Consider the following 27,767-nt stretch of genomic DNA (forward strand, 5'->3'; position numbering starts at 1 on the left):
GGTTGCCAACTAAGGGGATGATAATCATTAACCTCTTCTGTGCTGGAGTTGAGGAAGTTAATGCAATGTAAAACACCACAATTTAGTATTTTATTTTATTATTTAGTTTTTTTTTTGTTTTATTCTTTCATTTTAGATCTTACTCATTGTCATTGGAATTTGTATGTAACCAAGTATAACAATGATGTTTTATACAAATTATTTTCTGTATTATTATGTATTATTATTTTTGTATTATTTTCATCATTATTATGCGTTGCACTCTGCCTATTCCGATTCCCAAGCTGCAAAACAAACAAGAGTAGAAAGCAGATATTTGTAATGATCAGCACTGGATCAGTCATTTTTATGAATGGGAAGAAGCCAGGATTAGCATATCCTGGACAGCCAGTATAAATCCACTAGCCCAAATAGTCTAGCTGTCTATTGATCAGTGTACAGAGCAGCTAAACTCTGCACCCTCTCTTGGCTGCAGCCTTTTCTGTATCCTCTGTGGTGTTGCCCTGCCTTAGCCCAGCAGCAGCTCTTGAACTCAACACTTTTTACAGTTTATTTGGCAGAGTATCCCCCTTTCCTCCCTCCACCCTCACTAGCCCCCCTCCCAAGCATTCAATCCCCTCAAATGAATGCACAATATATGCAAATCTAAATCCCTTGGATGTAATGAAAGCAAAACACTCATCCCACACACAGTGCATCCCCTTGAAGAACACTGACTCCCCAAGATGCCATAACACCTAGCCTCCTTCACCCATCCATAGTTGTAGTGTTGCTCACATCATGGGTGCTGCTCAGGGCTCCCCCTTTTCCCCTTTCTCTCCATATGCTGTCTTTGCTGCACAATCTGCTTTGCATCAATTCCATCTTTCCATGACTTTATCCATGAAAGCATCTTTTAGACGTGTCATCAGTAGGTGAGATGCAGAGGGGTTGAGGGTCACCTCTGATGGACACCACTCCTCGTCTTCACAAGTCAGGAGAGAGGCTGTGAGACCCCTGCCTCTCGCAATTATTCATGTGCCTCTTCTCCCATGCCCCCTCTCCTTCCCTCCGTCAGCAGCTTGCTCTCAGCCCTAGCCTCCCCCTCCCTCTCTGTCTCTCTCTCTCTCTTTCTCTCTGTTGCATTCCTTGCCAGAAGCTCCAAGCTTCACTAGGATCTCCTTCCTGGGCTGGAGTGTACAGGACTTTAGGATGCTGCTGGGTCTCCACAACGTCTCCATGTGACTGGGACCTTACAATTTCTTCTCTAGGGTGTCATCAGAAGAAACCACAACCAAGGTAAGAACCTTCCACCCAGAAGGGATCTCTGTCTGTCTCCATGTCTGTTTGCATCTCTGTCCTCTTGCGAGTTGAGGGGTTCTTCAGGATACCACCGGGATCTGCTGAAGCTGGCAGCTAGAGATGTGTCCACTCCTGGAGGAACTTATACACCAGGTTGGACTAGGAGCAACTGTTTGTCCATCAAGCCATTTCTTATTGCTCCTAGAGAACCTACAGTGGAGCTTTGGTACCTTCACAATCCTACTTCCCAGAGAGGAGAGATCTTATGGCTGGCTACCACTGGGCATTTTTGTTCTGTTCGCAAATTTTGACTGTGATTTATCTAACTGGTTTTCCTTTTTTTTATGTCCTGTATTTTTGAGCTGCACATTGTGGGCTTTTTTTGGATCTTATCATCCTTAAGGAGATGACTGAGAGGTGTGAGATGTGCAGAAGAGGACATAATGGGGATATTCTGGAGTATGAAAAAATCCTTTTACAATATACTTGGCTCAGTTTTAACCAGCCCTGTGCCAGGAGGCATTCCAGTGCATCTGTCAGATTGATGGTACCCAAATGATTCCTCTTTTCTTATGGCACAGGGTTAAAAGCAATTCCTAATTGCTATTTCCCTCTGTCTCGAGAAGGGTTAAAATTGCTCCCTGTGGGATATTTCTTGGAAAATAAAGTCAGCTAACTGCTCTATCCTGCACTGTGAAATGGTTAAATAGAGTTCTGCTTGCTCAGGGTACTTAACTCCTTGGCTGCCAGATGATCTATAGAAAGGGTTAACTTCCAATTTACTACATGTGTGTTTACAGGACCTGAGTATGATATCGTTCTAGTTTAGTAGGAAGAATTAGCTACTGCATGCCAGTGCCATCAAACCGGCATTTTAACCCTTTCATTGCTTACCTCTGCGTTTTAGGCCTTGGGATCTTACTTGTTCACCATTCAGTACATAATAGACTTAAAAAGAGCTTACTTTGGTGAGATGTTGTATATCATTCCAAACCTCTTCCCTAAGATCAATAGATTTCTTTTGCATAATACCCTAAATATTTAATTGAGAACACATCCTGTGGCTATAGCAGAAGGTATCCTTGGGATATCCTGATTAACAAACTCTCTACTGTAGGGGAGCTTGACCCTATAAAGAGAAAATAATGTAAAGAAAAATTCAGTGCATCTATTCCTGCTTAGGTTTCTATCTACATCTGAAGCCCCTGAGGGGTACTGAGTCTTGCGTCTTCAGTGTCGGTGCCCCTCTGATTGCATTACATCCAGTCTAGCACATATCATTAGTAGTAGATGGGTAGACCTGCATTGTGACCACTGAGCCTGCTTGCATAGTCGTTCATATGATCAAGGCTGTAAGTATTGTCGAAACTGCATCTCCCATGAAGAATAGAATTTTCTTTTGAATTATTTAATCATGGAACAGTTCAGTGGGAAAGAATAACAGACTGATGAAAGAAGAAAAGTCCTCCTGTCCCCGGCTGTGGAATATATCTGCCTATATAATACAGCCATGATGCCCAGAGGTACCCAATGCCTTATTCCATGTATCCTGGTGTGATCCCAGGCTCCTGTCAATACAATAACATGGGGATTTAATTAAAACGGACGAGTTCTCAGCCACTATTATAAAGTGTGTCTAAATCAATTCCTTTTTCCGCTGAGGACATACAACACAAGTGGATGATTGTCAAGTGTCTCTGAATTTTATGAGACGGGAAAATTCAGGTCTTCATTTTATCGCTACACTTTGAGGCATCAGCAAAAAAGGGAATTACTTGCAATTTATGGCATTTAAGCAAACTTAACAAAAATGGATGCATTGTCGTAGACCTGTACAGGAATAGCAGAGCTGACTTTGTCCAATCTACTGTAGTAGTAGCAGTATGTGTTTTACAGTGGACTGTAGAATTGTCACTATGTAGTACAAAGAGTTATAAGACTCATTCAGCTCTGCTGCATCTGCATCTTCAGGCTGACCATGGCTTGGCTGTGGTTACTGACTCCGTTTGGGGAATAATTTCAATCTCAATTCATGTCTGTAGCATAATACTGTTGTGTGAAGGGCTCTGCCATAGACCAGAGAGTTGTACAGTCTGTACAAAATGCTTGCACAAAGCCCAGATTATATCCACAAGTTCAAGCTTCTACTACTGAGAATTGCTAAGCGTAGACTGAAGCATTTCTGATTATGCAGAAGGAATTTTTATTAGCAACATAGATCTAATGCCTCAAATTCTATACAAGACAGAGATACAATGTATTCATTTGTCTCTAACTTCAATGAACATGCCGCTTTAATGCCCTTAAAGGGACGGTAACCCCAAAGTCAACAGTTGATTATAGTTAAACTTGTAAGGAGCTGATGATATTACCTATACATGTACTATATGTCCATAAAACTTAATTAACGTTAATAGGGCCAAGATTTTATTTTTTTGTAATCCCAGTTAAGAACAGCGCTGACGGCTTTTCACCAGTCTGAAATGGCTGATAACATGAAACAATAGATGATATCCAACTGTATAGCAGCTGGAGAATAGATAGACGTTAGAGTAAGAGTCCCTTTAAAAATGAGGCAATGGGATTATCACAGATCATCCGTCCATATAAGCCCTTATGGAGAAAGATATCTTGCCGAGATCTCAGCCTCTGTAATGTCAAGATGTGATATTGTCTTGAAAAAAAGAGGGACAGAGAAACTGGAGCTTAAGTGGGACCCCGCTGTTAGCGGCATACTCTGAATCTTACACTTTTAATAAGGGTTTCTGAATGTATTTCTAACTTCCATGTCTAAAACACTGCTGGCACATTAAATATAAATCACTCGCTGTAGTTGTGTTTTTGATCATTTTTTTACACAGCAGAATTTAGAGAGATTTGAAAAAAAAAATCTGGTAATATGGGTCGATCCTATCCTGAACGATGCTGTACCTGTTTCTTTTCTTTATACCATTTGTTTCAGTTATATCTATTTCTTGGAAAGTTGGGATTTAACCAGTACTGCCTCCATAATAGCTCTCACCAGGAAGAGGGTACCTTCTAGACGCCCAAACAGCAGAAAAGTAGGTGTAAAACTACAGAAATAGAAAGTCAAATGGAAACCAATACTGCTGACTTATTTCTGAAAAAAAAAATCACATATATAAATCAAAGTCAAAGTTCTCTTGTTTGTATAGTTTGAATGTTGAGGTCATATACATTAAATCTATTTTGCAAATGAAATGCAGAAAAAAAATAGTGAATATTAGGATAAAGATAAAAAAAAAAAAACTCCAGATATATACTTAATCAGACTACGGGAAAATGTATTTTATGGGGCAACCTGTAAATGTAATTGTTAAACTGCATTGTTAAACAAAGAAAAAGTTGAAAAACTACTATATGTAAGAAACTTCTTTGTCTCAGCATAAAGCGAGCGTCTGCAGTTAATTACTGGGCTCAGCCAATGAGAGCTCAGAGCTCAGCACAATTACACACAGACCTCTCCCCAGCCAATGACAAGCTCCCTGCCCCATATATACAATGTAGCCTGTGTTTATCTGGTACCAGACTTATGGGTAAGGTGAAAGGCCAATGTGCCACAGGGAATATTGTTTCAGCGTTATTTAATAAGTCTGTTCGGAAACAAAAACATTGTGTATTGATGGATTTATGAGTCCATCTAAAATGTGAGGGGATAGAATTGTATTCAAAAAATGGGAAAAAAAAGTTGGCCTATGACAATTTAAGCGCAAGATTTTTATAATTTTTAGTTCCATCGTTTTAATTGATGACATTTTTGGTTTTCTGCTATCTGTCTATCTATCAATCAATCAATCTATCATATTGATATCATTTACATTTCTACATTGCATCTATCCATCAGTATACATTTGTTACATCATTGAAATTTCTGTAGTATAGGGTTTGGCACAACATCTATCTATCTATCTATCTATCTATCTATCTATCTATCTATCTATCTATCTATCTATCTCATATTAACTCCAGGTATAAATGTATTATATCTATATATGTCCTATATCTTCCTACAGTATATATATATATATATATATATATATATATATGTATGTATATATAATTTGTAATCCATTTTGCACACATTTTTCCTTTGTTTAGTTCCATTTTCCAAAAAAACTTCCTTTTTTAAGGAATGACTTACAGACCACTGTGGTTAAAACCGACTGAGCAGATGTAAATGGAAAACCTCGGACGTTTTAATCATCACTTGGCACTTTGTGACACACCGTTTGTGATTTGCTGCATTCAGGCTTCATTTCCTGACTGGTTCCTTCACATTGATACCTTCAATATGCCAGATACAATGTCTTTTTCATCTGGAAATACTTCAGACTGAGCAGTAAGGCAAAATTCCTGCAAGGCATATTGTTTTCATGGCTGTCAGAGACCCTGGAAAATGCACAAGCAACCCCAGGCTGGGGGGAAGTGTAAGGGGTGGGGTGAGTTTAGTAAGGAGGGAGGTGGGGGGTTGAGGCTACATTACTTCAACATCTGGAAGTGATTCCCCCCAAAGGTCGTCTGGTGTTTTCATTCCTTTTCCATATGCACATCTTTTCACAATCTTCAGGCGCTTACATATGATCCCCCATTCCAAGGCCTAATGAAGGCCTCATGTTGTTCTGTGTGGACGATCAGCAAACTTGTAGGATGTCATTAGTATATAGTATATATAGCGATACAGAACTGTTCTGCAGCCACATCTTTACAGCTCAAGGGAGATCATGGGTCCCAAATACAATGATACCCAAAGTTATATATATATATATATATATATATATATATATATATATATATATTTCTATATTCTCATTCTGATTTCAGAATAAGGATTATAAAATGTCATGTCTCCATTATATGCCACATCCCATCACAACCTTAGGCCTCACACACGACTGTGTTTGGGGGATGTGAACTTGCCGCACAAATGGCGGCTAATCACGTCCCTGATTGACTTCTATTGTGCACGTTCATGGTGTGGTGGAGCACGATGTGTAAAGTGCACACAGTTGTGTGTATGATGCCTTTCACTCACACTATATTTAAAAGAGAATTCCACATAAGTGAATCTCTTGGTATCTCATGAAACATTGGTGTAAGGCCCGATCTAAACCCTCTTCATGCATCACTTGGGGCATTCAGTTTCAGGTTAAGTTTAGTCCTATATCTAAAAGCTCTGGCTTGTTGGTGCTCCAATCCCTCCTTGGTATCATGCATATGCCTAATTTCACAACCACCTTCTAAACTTGACCATTATAACTTCATATAAATTGGATAGAAAAGAGGGGGTGTCCTTTAGAAAGAATTTTGATAAATCTGCCACTGGATTGTAATCTAAAGAGAACCTGTCAGAAGGTTTTGTTTTAAACCACTTAACAGAACCAGGAGTATTTGGCAAAGAATTTATTTTTTTAGTTTTGATTCATTAGCTGCTGACCCTAAAATCCCTTTTACACAGGCCATTGATCAGGCGATCTAGGGGTTTACATTAAGTTCGAAAATATTGGCCCTTGTACATAAGACTCAGATCATGAAAAAATGGTAACACCTATTCTGCACCAGCAAAAATAATTATTGGGCAGCAGCTTCTCTGAATCTGCAATAGAGTTGAGTAATCAGTTAGTTGATTGGTTGCCAGAGGACCATTATAGTGTATCATTTACAGTACTGGTCTCCTTATATTTGGGAGTAACACACCATCCGTAACTAGCTTTATTTAGAAACGTGAGATATGGTACATTCTTATGTCTTCCTCTTTCTTTTTTTGGTCTTGAAATGGTGGCAGATCTGTGTTTGTCTCCATAGACATCAATTCATATGAATCAAGTCCACAAGTGCTGGAGCAGAACTAAACAAATGCTGCTGCGTTCCTGGGCCTAGACTTTAGTACAGCAACTGCCCATGATTTTCCAGCTATTCTCAGCCATAGTAGTCAGCTAGACTTCCTTTACTGTAAATCATAGATTCTAGCCTTGTTAGTCTATAGACTAGCACTCTTAACACATTTTTAGGAAATTATCTGTGCCAAGTGACTCTTCAAATGTTGGGAAACTACAACTCTCAGCATAGCCACATAGCCTTTTGAATGTTGAGACTTGAAGTAGTGACCTGTAGGGCTGCAGATTGCAGTTTTTGCTTTCATTTTCTGGCCTTCATAATGTAACTTCTATCTGTAGTGCATGGGATTTTGGTAATGGCAGCTTTCCTTTGCTTTATAGCCTTTCTATATCTGTACTGTACACTACACGGATGGTAATTAGAGCTGCAGGAGCGTGTGAGGTGTTGAGAACACAATTGGATTACAAGCAAAAGTAGATTAGGGTTTGGCAATCTGTGACTCTCCAAGTGTTGAAATAACCCCCTCTGTGCTGGTAGAAAGAAAGAAGATCACGTTGGGGGAACATGAAGAACATGAGTTTGCTCATATCTAGGATCAGATTGGTAAGATAAATACATATAATGTATAAAATGTATAAGCATATCTATAAGTGGGTGCACCCTTAGATCTTTCTGCCTTGAGTCTCTTAAACGGATTGTAAGACAAAACTTTTTTGCTAAACTATAATATTTGCTGTTTTTCTATTGTTACTATTGATGTTTGGAAAAACAATGAGTCCTTCATCAGACATCCAAAATTAGAAGCCATCATGTAACGGTTGACAATTATGGCACAGGGTCAATGTTTTTGGTGCACAAATCCTGCTATGACTTACACTGGGATATTAGATTAAGGTGCAAGGGGCTAATAAATTCTCAACATTCATGATGGTGAGCAAACATGTCAGTAAACTAGAGGCGTAGGAAAAGGTTCTTGTTCCCAAGCGGCACCCAAATTGTGCACACAAAAAAAGAAAAATTTGTAAGTGTTCGAAAAAAACCAATCTTGTGGCACCACCACTTCACAAATATGGCACCACAGGCACAGCAAGGGAAAAAAGCCAATAATGAATGCCCCCCATTGTATCCCAAGAAGGGATATACCTGGCGATGAAGACTTTAAATGTTCATCACTGGAAACATGCAGTATTCTACTGACTGGACTTTGCAGCAAACTGGTTCATGCTGGGGGTTATGATTTTTTTTTCTTGATGATTGTATAAAAGAACAACCTGATGAAGGACAATAATGAGGGAACATAACAATAAGCAGTAGTTTGTGGGAATACTGGAATACTGTCAACATGAAAGGCATAGATAGTGCAGCCATAGGGACACAACTGGCACCCATTGTATCCCTAGGTATTTGTTTAAACTGGTTCTGTATGGATCATGAGACGCTTGACACTGCTGCATCTTGCATGAAGCTGTTATATAGAGTGAGGGCATATATACAATGACAGGGATCTATGACCCCAGTTCTTTGCATATGTTCAGTCATGATTTGGGGGCAGTCTTATAGGAGTTCTACATGTACCCTGAGAGTCACAGGTTGTTGTTGTTGCTACATATAGAGATATTGCTGCTACTTTGTCCGTCCACATGAGCCGCTTTCTTTTAAGGAGCCATCGATCAGAACAGAAAGATCTTAAAATTGATCTTGACAATGGAGCTATTGATCCCTATCATGATCACAAGGATGCGTCACACAGCCATTCAAAGCAATGCAGGAGAAGTGGCTAAAGCAGTGGAAAAGATTCAGGAGGCTAAAGAAAACCTATCACTACTCACATGATGATGCCAGCAGATACTTTGGTTAGGCACAGCGATTTTTAGTTTAGCTAAAAACGATTAACTCACATATGTAAATAGCCCTCCGGTGCTACCCTATGTCATCAGCCCTTCATCAATGCCTTCCTATTGTTATTCATTCATGCCTCAGTCTTTCATGGTTTTGGCACCTGAAGGAGTGCAGGTAGAAAGAAGGAGCCGTGAATAATTAACAATTGGAAGGCATAGACTGAGGGCTGATGACATAGGGGTAGCACCCGAGGGCTAATTTACATATGTGAGTTAATCTTTTTTTAGCTAAACTAAAGATAGCCGTGCCTAACCAAAGTATGTGCTGGCATCAGTATTAAATAGCCTACAGGGTGGTGTGCTTGTATGATTTCATCATGTGAGCAGTGGTAGGTTTCCTTTAAGGTTCTGAATTATGGCAAAGACAAGATGTTGTGATGTAGCAGAGCCAAGTTTTATTATTTGGGACAACAGTGGGGGATATATTATGCCTTGTCTCAAAGTTTCATCTATCGTTTCTGCATGTTTTTTTGCCTTTCCTCATGGGGGGGGGGAGGCGAAGACTATCACAGCCATATTAGACCTGTTCTAAACTGGTCTGAACTGGTGGAAAGTGCTTCAGGATCTTCTAAGAGCCTCTGAGTAAATCTGGATTGCAGAGCGCCGGCAGGGGAAATATTAAGACTAGGGTTAATAGATTCCCACAATGTGTACTAATTACCAGTTGAGCTCTGCTACATTATAATATGTTTCCAGATAAGTAGCTTTATCAAAGTTTTAGCACAAGAACACTTTTTGCAATCTAGGAATTCATGACAAAGTAAATGTGGCAGGGAAAAGTGTGCTAGAATCCATGTGTCGATGACTGCTATGTACTTTGTGCAGCTCAGTGGATAAGATTTTTGTAGAGTTTAACATTTTCTACTTGGGGTTTGTCCTAGTGGCCCCTGGGTGAAGAATCATATGCAATTGTGAACTTAATTGTTCATTAAACTGCATCTCTCGTTTAACAGTGATTGATGTATCTTTCAAAACACACAGAACAATGCATATTTTGGGGCACATTTACTTACCCGGTCCGGAGGAGATCCTGAAAGTGCATTGTCTAATGACAATGCACTGTGCCACGATTCACTAACATCCGACTTGCTGAATGTGACGCTTCCCCGATCAGGTCCACCGTCGTTCACCATCTTCCTCCCGATGCATGTAAGTGCTTGGCTTGCGACACAAAGTTAAATCCTGCGGTTTTTCCGAATCCGTCGGATAGTCCCATGCGTGCGACACAATACCCTTTTAAATGTGACGCAAATCCGAAATCGTCAAAATATCCAACGTTTGTGCGTTCCACGGACCCTTAGTAAATGAGCCTCATTGCGTTGCTCACCTTTGTATTTCAAGTCCTTGCATTTTTTTGTTCTCAAGCTACTTATTAAAAGTCTTCCTCAGCTACAGAGGAGAAGGTGGAGTTTTATCTTCTCCCTATCTGACTGTATTATCTCCTGCCTACACTTCCCATGATGGATTGTGTTCTCATTTGAAGGAACTTAGCAGTGAAAGTCCTGCATAATCTGTAAAGTATGTGTGCTTGGTATTTAAATATGTTATACAAGTGTAGTTGCACCCATTAGCTAAGAGTGGTGTTGAGCAGGTCCAAACCACAAAGTTCGGGTCTATAATGAACTTTGCAAGTTTGGGCCTTAAAGGAAACCTACCATTTCAAATGGTAGGTGGTGCTTAGTTTCGTTAGTGTTAAAACCGCTGTATCGCGATTTTAACACTTTTTAAACTTTATAGCAGAAACTGCTTCGGCGCTGCGTGCGCACGATCGTGCGCGCGCCTACATAGGAAATGCCGCAGGCGTTGCGCGCGCACGGTCGCGCACAGCGCCGAAGCAGCTTCTGCTATAAAGTTTAAAAAGTGTTAAAACCGCGATACCGCGGTTTTAACACTAACGAAACTAAGCACCGGCACCAGCTCACCCTGAGCTGGTGCTCTGTGTTTACAGCTTACACCTACCATTTGAAATGGTAGGTTTCCTTTAAACTCGGACACAAAGTTCATTCAGTTCGTATCCAGATTCATATTTGATTGGTGACGGCCAAGTGTTATCTATTTAAACGCCTATGGCAAATCTGCCAGCAGCTACATAGATTAATGTGGGGCGTGCATGCCGGCTCCTACCATACCACTTGTGCCTCCATATTGGGGGAGGAAGCGAGTGGAACATGGAACATGGAATAAAAGAACACTTTCTTCACTGAATATCGCATGACTTGGAGTGCTGCCTTTTTCATTTTTCTAGATAGATAGATAGATAGATAGATAGATAGATAGATAGATAGATAGATGTAAATGTATGTATGTAAATCTGGCACAAGGTCCAACTGAGCACCATAACGACCCCTTCTTTGCAGAAATTTGTGGTGAATGAAGCACAGTGCTGGTATGCCACAAAACGGTCTCTTGCGACAAAATTGTGGTGCAGGCACTTCTTAAATACATGTGAAAGCAGTTTTCACCTAAAAGAATGTGCAAAGTCCGACAGAAAACTGGCACACGACACTTGGTAAATGTGCCCCAATAAGTCTATTAGGGGGAGATGTATCAATCTACCTATGCCAGAGAACTGGAGTAACTGGAGCACCACATTTATTGAAAGTTTTAGACTATTTTTAGGCAGCTTAATGAATCCTCCGAATAATGTACCTCGGTAATGAGTGGGTATGACTACACAGAATATAGCTTGTGCACCAGAAAATTCTATATTGTGGTGCAGTAAACTCTTATACTGCACCAGATTAATCATCCAGCATCACACTGTGGGACACATTTACTAGGGGCCATGCGCCAGTTTTCTGTCAGACACGGCGTTCTTATATTCTTTCTAGTGCAAACTGCTTGCACAGGTATTTATGAAGTGTCTGCACCACATTTGTGCATGCAACCCTCTTGTGGTACGGCTGCACTTGGCATCATGCAATACAAATTGGACCTTGCAAAGTCCAATAGAAATGTGTTGCACTCCCCATGTTAAAGGTGTACCAAAAAAAGTGTTTCACTCTGTTGGAGCAGTGCAGAGAAAGCCTGATTCATTGAGAACGTGGTCATAAATCCTGAATCTGGCGCCCTCTGCACTATACACAGGCAAACTACATTTAATGCAGATTGCACTGCTGTTAGTAAATGTGCCCCATTGGTGCAGCAGAGAACTGTCTAGTGCTTCTCTGCACTGGTCTAATGAGCAACATATTAATAAATCTTTTCTATAGTCTTATTTAAACTGAATTATGGCAGCCTTACAAGAGTTATAAGAATTTACAAGCATGCTCATATGTGCTGCCTCTTGTAAGTAAGGAAGTCTATAATCTGCAATACACCTCATCCAAAATAGACAAATAAATGAATAATAAAAATAATAGACAGAGTTTTCCTAACATGATGTGTTATGCTCATATCATCCCTTTGTATTTCTCCTGATTTCTGCTTATACATGAGTCTGCAGAGTATCACAAAGAAGATGAAAGTGTTAAATGTGTGTGGCCGAACATGGATACTTCAATGAACATGAAGTAACTTAATAGCGGTCGATTATTCTTTTTGAACATAAGAGTAATCACTAGAGGGCAGTAATGTTCTTCCATAAATCTCGACTAGTGGCCTCTGTGCATCTCAGGGCAGTATGAAAAGATGGTTTGTTACCTCCAGCGATGTACAAAGTCTCTGGGGAGACAGAATTCAATCTAGCTGTGCTCCGGCCTAATGCTCAAGCAGTTTGTCAGGATTAACATCTTTCTAGTCAGTGGTTCTTCTTACCTGTAGCGTTGTATCAGCACCTCTCTGTATGTTACAAAGTTTTAGGGAATTGTATAACTTTAGATTGTCTGCGTGTGTTTGTCAGCTGGAGTGGAGGTTGCAGGAAAATGTCAGTAGCGGCAGAGTATTTTCATTCATAGAAGAGAACTGGAGGCGAGAGTCTCAGGAAACGAAAATTGGTTAGAATGAACAATGGAACTGAGCGTGGAATATGAGAAACTTTGTGTGATTGGCGCAAAGGTTCAAACTCATACAAAACAGCAGTCGCTTAAATAGCAACTCCCCCACATAGTAGTGCTTAAAGGGAATACCGTACACCGCACCATTAATTGTGTATTAGCGGCCGTTTACTGCAGTCGCTACCATGTCAACATATATCCTGTCATAAAACCTCCTACTAAAGGGTCTAAAGGGGAACAATTGTAGGTGTATTTATGTGACGTATTAGTACGTCACATGCTGGGTGCCGGTGCGGGCCGAGCCCTCTCCATAGCCGGTAAGTCTCTGCATATTGTAGCAAAGGCTTACCGGTAACAAAAGCTTACCGGTTTTTTACTGCTGATCGCCTCCGGCAAAGCTGCCGGCGGCTTCAAAAAGATGGCGGCGCATGGGCGCCGCCATCTTTCTGAGAATCGTCGCTCCCGTGACATCATCAGGGAGTGGCGATCCGTCGCCATGGTAGCTTCGGGTATCACGAAGACGCGAAGCTACTTGGGGTTAACCCATTCATTACAATGTGCTATCAGCACATTGTAATGTATGAGTAGTAAAATACTGTAGTATGGCAGTATATGATAGGATCGTACAGACACCCTAGGGTTAAAGTACCCTAAGGAATCTGAAAAATAGTAAAAATAAAAAAAAAAGTTAAAAAAACCCCCTAAAAATTCAAATCACCCCATTTTCCCTAGAACTGATATAAATAAATTGTAAAAATCATAAACACATTAGGTATCGCCGTGTCCGAAAATGCCCAATCTATCAAAATATGATAACGTTTTTTCACTGCGTTTAACCCCGTAATGGAAAATCGCGCCCAAAGTCGAAAATGGCACTATTTGTCCCAATTTGTCCCAATTTTTCAGCCCTCTAGTACGATGCATTGTGATTACATGGTAATAGTTACGGGTCTCCATCTTGTTGCTTGCCCTCTTTTCCAATGTATTTTCACCATCATCATCTACAGGAGGTTTTATGGTTTTTAACGGCATACTTTTGTGTGCCTTTAACCCAAATCCCAGCCATGACCTCAGATCATTTGGTCCTAGAAAGCTGTACAATATCATCGGTCGATCTGTGTACATCTGTACCAACATATAGTTGTATGTATATATATAAGCTCCAGGGTTTAATATTCTGATAGGGTCTCCTATAAGATGCTGCTTTTAGTCTCTAGTCTCTATTATTTCTGGCAAGCAGATGCTTCTTTTGTAGTTATGGTAGTGTATATTATGGTAGAGTCTTGGCTTTCCTTTGACAAGTAAAAAGGATCAGTTCACTGCTGTAATTTTATATAAAAATGCCATTACTAAGACAGAGGGTCCTGTTTAGGCCCACACACGAGCTGCAGACCCATGACCACTCTACATGTCTGGCCTGGGCTTGGTGTATGTGGTACTTCTCATCTATGTAATTATAGTAGCCCTTTGATTCACAATCCCCTGTGATCCAGTACTCTAATGTGTATCTTCTGACAGTTTTATGAGAGTGATCTATCATGGGACAACATTGTGAATAATCCTCCTGGTCCCTTGGTCACTCTCCCGGTTACTGACCTTTGTGACTACTTGTAGGTTGTAGGTTTGCCTGATTTAATCATTCTGCATTGTTATTGACAGAGGCGGAGATGGATCTATGCAAGACTATTGGGATCAAGATGTTTATTTTGGCACTTAGCTTATGACTTTCCTCCTATGAAATTAACATTAAGGAAGGTAAAAATCTTCTTTACATTGTGCGGTAAAAGTGCTTTTTCTCTTCATAGATTAATGTATCTGAGCCAGCTACTGCCAAGTACCTACAGTATGGCTGGTAAACCTGACTTTTCTATGGATTGCAGGAACCTGTGAAGGACTTTCTCAACTTCATCTACGCTAAGGAGATAGTAACAGATCATCCCTACCTCTACAAGAGGAATTTTCTATTCTGGAGAGGGTTAATTGTGCATCCTTGGAGATTCTCATTGTAAAATTGTGAGCAATCTCTGCCATTCTCTTTTCACTTTGGAGGAGAGCTGTGTGGGCCACACGGATATGAGGTGAGATGCAGGTGGCAAGGCATAGAGAATGTTATTCAGTTTCTATATAGAAGCTTCATTGCTCTTTTTGTGAGAATGAAAGCAGTCGATCAACTGAATCAGCACAAGATTTTATCAAAGCTGTTAATAGTATTGTAATGAATTCGGAGATGAAGCGGAAGAAATCAATGCAGAGGAAGTCTGTGGATGGGAGCTGTAAAAGGTGTCTGTTGGAGTATGACTGAGAATATGCACGCACTTAGCACAGGCACAGCATACGGCCTGCGCTGGAGATTGGTGGGATGTGAAAAGTGCTTATTAAAGGACAAATCGAAGCCTTTATTTTCTACTGAATGGGAAGAGAGGGAGAAACGGAGACAGGCAAGTGCTTAGATTACAATTCACTGTCATCCGGGTTTATAGGGTTCTCATTATTTCTTTTTTTTTTTTAAGTTTCTGCTGAATGTTTTTATTGTTTTTTGACACTTTATGAAGATTTCACATTTGAGGTTTTTTCAAATTGTAGCATGTAGTTTGTAATAAAACTTCAAATTAACACCAAAATAATGTTAAAAGTAGATTCACTACTAGGTTGCATTACGATACCCTCAATGATTTACGCTGATCTTACGCACAAGGGCCACATTCACTTTCAGTTCCTCTCTCTCCTGATGGCTGTGGGTGCCTGCAGTTACACCAAGCGATCTGAACTGAGCTAAACCTGCTGAAGTTTAGTTGAATCGGCAAACCACCAAGTGTTTACTAAGAACACTAAGAATTTAACTGTAGAATGAGCACAGTAAAACCCCCAATTTACCTAAAACCCAAGCCTCTGATTTATGGATCTACTGGTGGGCCCCCAGGCCCTTGAAGTGTGAAACATGACAGAGTACCCTCACTGTACATCCTGTAGATATACAGCATACAGCATCTAAACCATCCAATGCATCTGTATCATAATATGGGAGATGAAATAAAAAGCCCCCTAGTTTATTTTATATACTATACATACATAGTATAGCATAGTAGAGCAGTTTATAACTAACCAGTATGATTCCCTCCAAGGCCCATCTTCTGAATCATACTACGGGCAGGAATTAATAAATGGGCGTCAGATTATATTGCATCCAGTTGTACATTGATGCACCACAAGAATTACTTTTTAGTGCCGAGCCCTTGGCATCATAGTTTTCATCTATGTCATGATAGGTGCAGAGGGAAAGCAGAATCTAGCAATCTGGTTAGATTTTAAAATAGAGTTTTCTTGAAAATTGATATCTACTTCCAATCATACAATTTAGAAAATATGTAACTTATTTTTTGGAAAACAGGCATGCAGGTTGTTAGCTGTCACTATACAGCAACAACTTATCCAAATGGTATGTTGCTACAATGACCAGGGATGTAACTGGGGAAAGGCAGTAGTGTGGTTTCCAACAGTTTTTGGAAAACTCTGTTTTTTACTTGGTTTTTAAACCAAAACAAGAGGTGGATTCAGCAGGATTAAAGTATAAGCCCTTACTTTATATTTCCCATTAATTTACAATGACCTAAAAATTACAGAGGCATATAAAAGAAAAAACCTCTGAGGGCATCTGAGGGGCATTTTTTATTTTTAGTGGAGGGTGGCGCTGGAACCGTGCCATATTTTTCATTGGGATGTACGTTTATGGTGCAAGGGATTAATGAATTCGATCATGGACTAAAAGGTTTAGAACTCCCTAAACTTGCTTTTAGCTGCTCTCTTTTTGAGCCAAAAATTGTGCCACAAAACAAGTCAGAAAAAGAGAAGTGCCAGAAAACTGGTGTATTCACAAGCGTCACTGCAATTTTGCAACTAAAAAAAAAAATGGAGAATGTCGGAAAACACCAATATCGTGGCGCCAACACTTCATAAATTAAGGCAAAAGAGACGCAGAAAGGAAGAAAAAAACACAGCTGCTAGAAAACTCCACTTTATCTGAATGTACTCTTCTGTGAAACAAGCCTTGTACCACTAATATGGCATCTGAAAGAGCAATGTGTTTGCTATTATGAGCCAAGAATATGCAAAAGAGTTGCCACTAGTTTTAATAAGATGTTTTCTCTTCTTGCCCATCTTAGTTATCACACACACTTATCACTGGATAAAGCGATCCTTTATTTGCTTCTATTTCAAGATGCCCCATTTAGCACATTTTATGTTAATGGCTGTAGGTTTAGGTTGGGACTATATGGAGCTGCTTAGTCGTCAGAATTTGCTGCTTGTTGCAATTGCTGTTGTACTTTATTTAAGGTTATACTTTATGTTAATCACATTTTGTGTTATATCATACTTTTATATAGATGTAGCACTGATAAGTAAGCAGCTTCATACAGCTCATTGACAAAAGTGTTATTTATGCTTGACATAATTATACAGATTAGTCTTAAAGGAACTGTCTCATATACTGTCTCATCTACATGACATTTGAGTGCATGTAGACATCATAGAAGCCACCATTCCACTCTGGACCTTTTGTATGGGCAGGTAGACTAGGTTCACGTCACATTTTTTGTATATGCTCAGCATACATGCCAGGAAAGCCCCCAACATATACTCACAGATGGAGCAAGTTAAGTCTTTCTATCCTGCATACAGTGGGTTAAGTCTTTACCCTCCGTTGTACGGGGAATCTGCCTGACGTACCCTTGCAACAGATGTGAATTAGAGATGGGCAAATTTATCTAAATTTGATTTGACCAGGTTGGCCGAATTTTCAGACAAAATTTGATTTGAACCGAATTGAAATGAATCTCGACATGTGACGTACATCACATGCTGGTGCCGGTGCATGGAGAGAGCTCACAGGCTGAGCCCTTTCCATAGTCTTTGCTGCATATATTTATCACAATGTCCCAAAATGTCCCATCTATAAAAATATAATAAAGTTTTTTCCCGGCGTTTAACCCTGTAACAGATAATAACGCCAAAAGTCGAAATTGCCACTTTTTTGCCATTTTGCAAAATATAAGAAATTCAGTAAAAAGTGATCAAAACTACATTCTGTCCTCAAAATGGTAGCATTGAAAACGTCATCAAAAGTCGCAAAAATGACACCACTCACAGCTCCGTACACCAAAGTTATTAGCGCCAGAAGATGGCAAAATGAAGAATTATTTTTTTTTGTACAGGAGGTTTTCATTTTTATAAATGCATGAAAACATTATAAAACCTATACAAATTTAGTATCTCCATGATCGTACTGGTCCAAAGAATGAATAATACATATCATTTGAGGCGCACAGTGAAAGCTGTTAAGCCCACAAGAAAATGGCACAAATGCGTTATTTCATCATTTTCACTGCATTTGCACTGCGCATTTGCATCGGCCACCACATTTATGTAAGCAAGACCGGCATAATTGTGGTGCACGCCCGTTAAGGTGAGTGCACCAGGAAAAAACTGCATTGGGCAGTCAAAAGGTGCCCCAGATTAACGAACACCATACGCCAGACTAGGCAAACTCGCTATTAGTAAGTGTGGACCACTGAGGATTTGGCCCTTTAATAAATCTTGTTGCTTTGTCCCTATGCTATATTTGTCACACAAAAGTCATAACATACATAGAAAGTTGCATATGGCAGGAAGGGAGTGGAGTGACTTGTTACTTTCTTTTTAAAAAAGACACATGTCATTATTTAGGTTTCATTGAGCATTGCACTAGGCATATATGTATAAGCTACTGTATTTGAGTGGCGTGAAAAGCCCAGTGTGACTTTCTAGCAATAAAAAGTCACAAAAAACCGAATGTGGCATTTTAACACCAAAAAGTCACGGAAAACCTATTATAAATGTCCTCCATTGCGTTTATATCACGCAGAAGTGGTAATGGAAGTGCTGTGGAAATCTGTAGACACACAATTGTGATATTGCAATGGGTTGTGTTATATTGCAAACTCACCGCTGCAGCATCAGAGACTCAGCTTCAGTTGGGCTCTTCCCTCTTTACATCCTACAGCCCACTGACGTTAGACATAGTCATTGTACCATGACGTTTTTTTGCTAAGGCCTTAAGCATCTGGAATTGTCACCAATGCTCTTTGAAATCCTAAAATTTCCAGAGTGCAGAACTTTTTAATGAGAACTCGGAGGCACTTCTGCGCACTAATGAAGGCAAACATTTCATTGGTTGTGTCACATCTTCCATTAAAAGAGTCCTCCAGGCCTGTACTTATTACATATAGTGACAGTCTTACTGTAACGTATATGGCTGTAAACTGTCTGTTAACCTCACCAATTTCATTGCCCCGACAGCTAGAGGGCACAATGTAATCAAAAACTCTTCTCGCTCCTTTGACGCACAATGAAATCTTAACTGCTGGGGATATGAAGTGTAACAGCATTTGATCTACTCTGGGAGTCATTATTTTATAATACAAGCTCTGGATAGACATTAGTTGCATTTGATTTCTGGAAGTGTTGATGATTGATAGAGAGAATTGGAAACTTTGCACATGCAGCATTGCTGAAGTTGTCTTTTAACTTTGAGGCTGCATTGGCTGGCAGTGTGAAAACTTATTTGGGAGAATTTTATATGAAAATACCTAAAAGTAAAACTACATTTCTTAACTATAGCAACCAATCACAATGCAGCTGTCACTTCTTAAAAAGCCCTGGTAAAATGAAAGCTGTGTTAATCTAGGCAACACTGACATAAGGCAGACCCCTGAAATGGGATTGTCTATCAAAGAAAATTCTCAAATTCAACCCCCTAGAGATGTTTACATAATAAAGATTTTTAACCCCCATACTTTACAATTTAACCCTGTACTTTACAATTTTTGTCAGTTTTATTGCTGTTTTAGCTCCTGTAAATCAGTGATGATCAGTGTAAAATTCCAGAGCATGTGGGGGGGGACTCTCTAAGCAGACACTTCATGATCCCTCTAGTTCTGTGTTGACAGTGTGGCTAGGTACAAGGTTTATATACACTTTAATTAGGTTCTGAACATTGTTCTAGTATCTGACACATAGAAATAGAGAAGTGATGGATCAGAGATGATGAGATCCATGAGATGCATATTACACATGACATTCTCAGCTCTACTATCACAGCCATAACATATGCAGCCCTGCTATACACCTCCCTCCCCCTCCCCTGGATGAAGATCTTATCTGCCTGTAGTTTGTAGCTTTACTCTCTTCACATTGTGCTGATGTTTGTTGTCAGGAAGTCAGTGTGTGTCTGTGTGAGCTCATCCTGGAATGCAAGGGTGCAGGCTAGAAGCTCAGTGCAGCATCAGACAGGAGAACAAGATGTCTGCCGACCCTGAACTCAGAAGATTCAGGGCCGATAGATACTGAGTTAGAATTATACCTGTGGAATACTGTATTTTTGTTAATAACAACTCTGTTTCAATGTGTTTGCATCTCTTCAGTACAGTGTAGTGAATTGGTTTGGTTGAGTGAGAAGCTAGAAACTGGGTCTGGAAATTAAAAAGACTCCTTTTGGAGACTTTGACAATAAAGACCACCTCTGTAGGCATGTGGACATGCAAATATGTTTTACGAGATTTGATAAGGAAAACATTGCCTCTTAGCTACACTGTAAGGCAGCCACTTTAATATGAAGAATTACTTTTTTCAGAAAGCGTAATGACATAATGCAGGATAATAGGATAGGATAATATGTCTTTTCATAGTCTCCTAAATGTATTGTTGCTCCCCTGTCAGATGACCAGGTTTGCTGCCTTTATTTTACATTACACTTACCTGCCACCAAGAAGTGACTGTAATATCAGATAATTTCTGAATCGTAATACAAAAAAAAAGAGTTTGCAGGAATAATGACTGTTGTAACACAGCTACCGAGTGAGATGTGACATGGAACAGGCATTGCCACCTCTCTTTTGAGGTGTAGATGAAGGTCACACAAGGTGGCGGGTGCAGTAATTACCCATTATCCAGGGGTCTATAAGGCCATAGTCTTCACTAAAGATGTGGAGCAGATTGTCACATACATCACATTACTAGTTACTCTCCTATCATTCTGTACATCTTCACAGCAGGAAGCCTTTAAACAGGAATAGAACAAAATACTTCATTTTTCTGTGATTATTATACACTGATGTATCCAAGCTGAATTTGTTAGGTTAGCTTAACAGTTTGTCAAAAGTTTTATACACTACATAATTCTATCACAGTGCAGTCAAATATAGCCTTAGTACACTGATACAAAGTATTCACCCTTTTTTGAAGATATTCCATACAAACCATGGAGAACACACAACATAGTTGGTAGTCCACTGTACCGTCACATACTCTTCCTATATCATACTATCCCAGAATACTTGGGTATCATTTAGTAGAGCAGGAAAGTGTTTAAACTAAATACTGATATCTTCTGATCTCTATAGCGTTTAGTCCCAGACTCTACAAAGACAAGACAATCACATAGTTCAGGACACAGAACATTACCAGCAATGTAAGTAAGGGCTGCTAGAACAGCAAAAGAGCTTAGTAAATGCACAATTTTGTTGGGAGAGCTTTATTTTGTGAATAGTGAATAATTGTCTGGTTGCTACAAATCAGACCTCCGGGACCCTGAGCAGTAACAAGAAGGGAGTCCTATAGATACCCCTTAGTTTAGTGTTTCTAACATATAGAGAACTCTCTACTATAGGGACACTCACCGACCCCAGTCCCGTTATCCCTTAGGGTCCTAATGGTGAGATCTCCAGAAATCCCTTATCTAATTGATAGAATTGTTAGACGTAGGGTTAAAGCTTTAGGAAGTGTGATGGTAGTTGCAATCAGACCTTTTCCTTGGTACAAGACATTAGGAGACACCAGGATTAAAAATGGGACATTTTGGATGAGAGAACCTACTACAGAGTCTAAGTTACATCTCCGGGGTGGGCAGCAGAGGTAAACTTGATTTATTTTTTCTTTAACAAGAGTCTGGCCTTATATTGCTCTTTTGTTGAAGTGCTGAAACCAGACCAGAAGTAACATACACAATAAGGTTTACACTATCTGTAGACAGCCACCTTCTCAGCCCATGTACTATAAACTTACTGTCTCATATAAACTCTGTGAGGCTGCAGATGGTTCTCTTAGACTAAACAATTTAAGGATAGGTCATGGTTGGGTGAGCGAAAAAGCCTGTGTTTGAGTAGGTGGTCTGCACAGAGATGAGCCTGGAAGTCTAATTCTGCTGTCATCTCCTTTCTCTTGAAATTACAAAAAGCCATTGAATGAAAGGTAGGGCTGATACGGTTATCTAATCCACAGACACAGTCCTCATCCTGCACCTCATCAAATGGTGGCTCTAGATTCCCTCTGACACTTTTCTTTGAGAGAATCCTCCTTCTGCCACATTTTGCCGCTTTTTATAGAAACCTTTTCAAATTGAATTTAAGAACTGTCGAGCGAGAATTCTCCACTTAGTTTGTGGCCACTCGATTACCCTTCCAGCTGCAGGAGAATAATGTGCATATATATAAATGCAGACAGGAAGACTGGATACCGTGTTTGGTCCCATCAGTCCTGAGGCCTCAGTTGACTTCATGTAGAAGTCACTGTTACACCTGATGTCGGCTAACACAAATCACTTTCACATTTCTAAGTGCCGTCTCGTTAATTGCTTCATGTGTTTTGGATAATAAATATAATTTACTTACTTTGCTTTCTGTATTAGTAGCTCTTAGTAGCAGCAGTACTGTGAAAAGTGCATTTTTTTTAACCAGGATTGCCCTTCCTTCCTGCTCAGACAGACTTCTGTAGTATTGAACCAGTAGCCTGCTACAGCAGAAGGACGTGGCTATCAAGTAGCTAAATACAGATCAATCCTTCAAGATCAGGACTATAAATTTGCTGTCCGCGATGCCCCACAAAGTGCTCTGCAATCTGCCACCTAAGGTGGGATTTTCATCCAACCTCATGGCGGATGCAGCCCTGGCGCTACCGAATATTTAGGCACTATAGTGATATCAGAGCACTGGGTTTAAAATAGATTTTTTATGCCTTTTTATCCTCATTTCTGTAATTGGTTTGGCCTTTCTACAGAGTTCATCACAGCTTGAAAGTGACACAGAAACATAGAAAGTGCCATTTCATTCTACAAAACTTTCCTGCTGGTAAAACGTTCGTGTATCAGCCTCTTGTTTCCTGTCATGCTCCCCTTGGATTTACATGCTCTAAAACTGAAAATAAAATATTTAAGTCCCAAGAGTTTGTCACATAAAAGGATGTGGAACAGGCAAAAGCGTTCAATCCACAATCACTTCACTGGTCATTTTTACCTCTGTCTTTATTGCACGCAGGTGAAAGATCGCTAGATTTTGACTGTCGTCATCTCCTTGTAGAATAGAGATGGCATTAAGAATTAAGGATTCCACAAAACAGCTTTCTATATTACTATCAACAGGTCTAGAGCGGATCTCAAAGTAAACGGTGAGAAAAGTAATTTATCATTAAATTCTAATACAGATGTCCCCCAGTAATAATAATGATACATCTTTATATAGTGCTATCGGCAGGGCTTTATAGATCATGGAGAACATATACAAATACAATAACATATCACAGAGCAATACCATGGTCAGAAACATGAAATATTTGGAGTGAGGGCCCTGCTCACAAGAGCTTACAATCCATGAGGAAGAAGGGGTGACACAGAAGGTGGCTTGTACAATGGTTCAGCCATTGTTTGAAAGGGATAAAATAAATAATTCTGAATGGATCCAGGGTGCATGGACATGCAGACTAACTTTTGTAAATCAGTGAAGGTTAGAGAAAAGAGAATGAAAGTTACATGCAGTTCCTCAGTGTCATAGGCCTGCCTGAAGAGATGTTTTTTTTTAATACTAGTGGCTGAATGTTCCAAGGTCTGTAAAAACATAAAAACAAAAAGTAAAAATAAAATTTTTTTTTTTTTTCACAACCATTTGGCTATTGTATCTATCATGATTATCCATGGCCTCCCCCTAAAATTAACTTTTAAAATTATGCTACTGAGCTAGAGGGGCTACCTTAGACCCTCTGTGATCTGTCTTTACAGGCTGTTACACTGCCTCTTCCTCCCCCTGCTCCCTCAGCTTTGAGAATACAGGAAATGAAATCAGCTACATCTGTCAACAGCAGTGGGTGCACGTCCAGGAACTGATTAATCTTCACTAAGTAAACCCAAAAAATTGTAGCACTCCAAAGGATTCAAAAACAATTCTATCTATCTCCAGATCCAGTACCTGATGCATCAGCTATACAATTCTATTTTTTCCTGTACATATTCTGCTTTCTTGGGCCTCTGTCTCCAAGATTGACATAAAGTAATATGCCTTTAATACTTTTCTACTATTTTAGCTTTGATCCCTGCCAGTAATTTTGAAAGCCTCTGGATAATGGATTAATGAACAATATTAAATTTGAGTTATCCATTAGTACCTCATGGACATGTTACCAATATGTTTCCATTTCTGTCTCGAAACCACTTTAGTATCTGATGCCTGTGCAACAGTATATCCATAGGGAAGAGGGTTAATAATACAAAAATATACAGCAAGTAATGGAAAACCACCAGCACCACAGAGATCTGAACGATGAACATCCGCATATTGATCAAATTCAAAAATATTGATCAAAATAAATGTATTAACTAAAATGGGTATTTTTCAGGTAACCCACAGCGACCCTAAAGAATTATCCTGTCAGCAGCATGCCATATGTGTCATTCAGTATAGGAAAGCTATGGATTGTTTTACCGTTGTAATAAGCTTTTAAAGTATATTACAGATTGTTATACCAAGATAAGACTGGTGTGGACCCTGAAGGTTGTACCCATCCAGGTCCATGGTTTGATCAAGGATTGTAAACATAGACATATTGGTGAGTCCCCCCTCTGGCAGGATCTGCTCTTCTTTAATCTTCTTATGCAATTGTTTTTAACCATATAAGACTTTAAAATTATACAAATGAGCCTAAGGGGCTCTATGCTCCATTGAAACCTATGGAATCCGGAGCCCCACACACAACAGGAGTATAAAATCCCAGGCACATTCTCTTGTAGATCTTCCAATGTTGTGTACATGATACTGTGCATGAGGTGTCACAAAAATAATATATACATTGGGGTGACTCAACAAAAACTTCAGAGCAGGATGAATTCTCACAGACACACCATAAGCGAGGGCATGGACACACTTGTGGGAAAACACTCTTCTGTCTGGACCAGGCCACAGCGGGAAGGATTTAAAGATACTAATACTGAAAGGTGACTTTAAGGACAACAGAGAAAGGAAGACCTGGGAGTTCAAACTGATGATGACCTTCCAGTCACTGACACAAGGCCTCAATATTGCACCTGGGATTATGGCTCATTACATGGACTCGCTTCAATCCCCACAAGAGACTAACTCCAGACCCCTACCATTCTAGGCCACCCCCCCATCACCCTTCTCTGTGTAACATAACCTCCACTTTTATTGCCCCAGCTTATCTTCATTGGGTCTCACCATATGTACTAATTATCTTGTTGTAACATCCCTCAAATGTTGTGGTTTTCTCCCAGTGCTTCATTTGTATTCATGCCTGAAGAAGGGGCCTGTGTGCCCTGAAAGCTTGCACCAAATATCATTTTTCTGGTTAGCCAATAAAGGTATCATTCCTTAAGCACTTTTGTAGTTTTTACACAAAAGTATTTACATCACATTTCTCATATAGGCAAAACAGTCTGCCACATTTACCCCATACTCTTCTTGTTTTTCTTATTTTCCATTTGTTTTACCAACATTAGAAGACACTGTCCAAAGTGTATATACATTATGGGGCATATTTAACAGGACCTCTTCTAGCACTTGCGACTATTTAGCCCTCTCCGCCACCTTCACGTCAGTGGGGCATGAAGGGGGGTGGGGGCGCAGCCAGCCGGGGGCTCGGTGCACACTGTCCCCATGCCGGCACACTGCATTTATTTCTATACCAGGCTCTGAGTCCCCTTTAAAGGGTCATCCTGGCCCTACTATATCCGTAGCATAGGTCAAAAACAGCACCTTGGTAGAGAAACTGTTATATGCTGGAATAACTTCAAATACTGTTTAGTAGCAGAATAAGATACTACAAACGGAGTCCCATTCAATTGAGTGTAAAAGAGCTGTGGTACGATCCCTGGCCCCTCTATAGAACTATGTCTATGTTAGTTCCGACACTGCTGGGCCCTCTGTGCTGTACTTTCATAGACAATTACACTGTGTAAGGAGCACTTCCCACTGTGTGCTGAAACTTCCTCTGCTACAATGAGATTACATTTGGTAGAGGGATGGGGAAGTGCTGAAGGAGCAGGGGGAGGCTTAGAGAGTATAGCAGGCTTTGAAGACGCTTCATGTTGGGGCTCTGGTAATACCCCCAGGAGCCCTTCAGACTTATTGGCATAATCCAGTAATAATAGTTGATTTTAAAAGGAAGGAGGCCATGGATAACAAATATAAGAAGATTACCACAGTCACTGTGCCTGGATCTATGAGTTATCGTCTCTGGTTTATCTTGCTGTATTTTGATGGTATATTTCCTTTAATATCCCTTATTTTTTATGTGTAAGAACTTGTATTTTAGGTATCCTCTAGTTCAATAACCAAGCAGGTGATGGGAAGGAAAACATTTTCATTCCATCCCAGTTATGATGCTGGAGAGAAAGGAAACTCAGCTGTAAGTGCTTTGAGATAAGGCACAAGCCTGCGCTATTACCACGGAGGGAGGAATTGATTAACACTACCACACTTCATTAACATTGCTGTTTCTCAATCATAATAATTGTGCCTCTTTCTGAAAACATCGAGTGTAACTGGTTTCATTTCAAGCAAATCAATCTAATGTGCTGAAATTTACATAATTCCCCCTCATTGCATTTATCAGACGGCATATTCTAAATTACATTGTCTGCATAATCTGTAATCAAAGTGTTAAGAGCACAAAGTTTATTCATTTGCTTTAGCTTGTGGTGCAATATTAACATAATATGCTGTTGTTTCTATTTTGTATCCTGTGCCCATTAAGCCACTTTGATATGACCCTTTTGTGTGGCATTCAGTATAGTACATTTCAACAAACAACCCCATGGCTCTTATGTTCGTTGTATACCTGCTATTTGTTTGTGCTCTAGAAATTGTGGGCTTATAACACCTTCAGCATGGTAATTTGAAGGCAAAACATGAATAGAAAAATAATGCCCATTCAGTAAACCCATTTTTAATCCTCCATTATACATTAATGGAATAAATGCCCTGTTCAGGGCCTTCTAATGAGGACAGGGAGTGCCTCTGCAGTGTCCTACTCACTTTAGAGCACCCATGCGTTACATAGAAAGCCAACTGATCAAAATGCCTAGCATTTAATAATTCATCCAGTGGTGGCACTGCCGCAAAACTCATCATGTGAAAAACAGTTCTCCTTGTGTTATATATTAACCTAGGGTGGGATATAGAGTTGCTTTTTGCCCAGCAACCTACCCTCACTAATAAAATGTCCATCAGCCTCCCCTCACTAATAAAATGTCCAGCAGCTTATCCTCACTAATAAAATGTCCAGCAGCTTACCCTCACTAATAAATTGTCCAGCAGCCTACACTCAATAATATAATGTCCAGTAGCCTCCTCACTAATAATGAAATATCCAAAAGCAGTCTGCTCAATAATAATAAAATGTCCTGCAGACCCGCCCTAAAAAATTTTTTACTCCTTCGACATCCTCTTCTCCCCACGAATCTGGCTTTCCGACTTCCCGACAA

At 39.9% G+C, this 27,767-nt stretch overlaps 1 protein-coding gene across 1 annotated transcript in view; it reads left to right on the forward strand.

The window, feature by feature from the left end:
• Positions 1-859: 859 nt before the first annotated feature.
• CDH11 (cadherin 11) overlaps positions 860-27,767 on the forward strand; it is a 98,562-nt gene continuing 71,654 nt past the window's right edge. The window contains exon 1 of the mRNA XM_072117491.1: positions 860-1,278. The gene's annotated coding sequence lies outside the window, so the exon portion shown is untranslated. The remainder of the gene's footprint in view (positions 1,279-27,767) is intronic.

This window comes from Engystomops pustulosus, chromosome 7 (assembly GCF_040894005.1).
Source record: "Engystomops pustulosus chromosome 7, aEngPut4.maternal, whole genome shotgun sequence".
In the NCBI taxonomy this organism is placed as follows: Eukaryota; Metazoa; Chordata; class Amphibia; order Anura; family Leptodactylidae; genus Engystomops; species Engystomops pustulosus.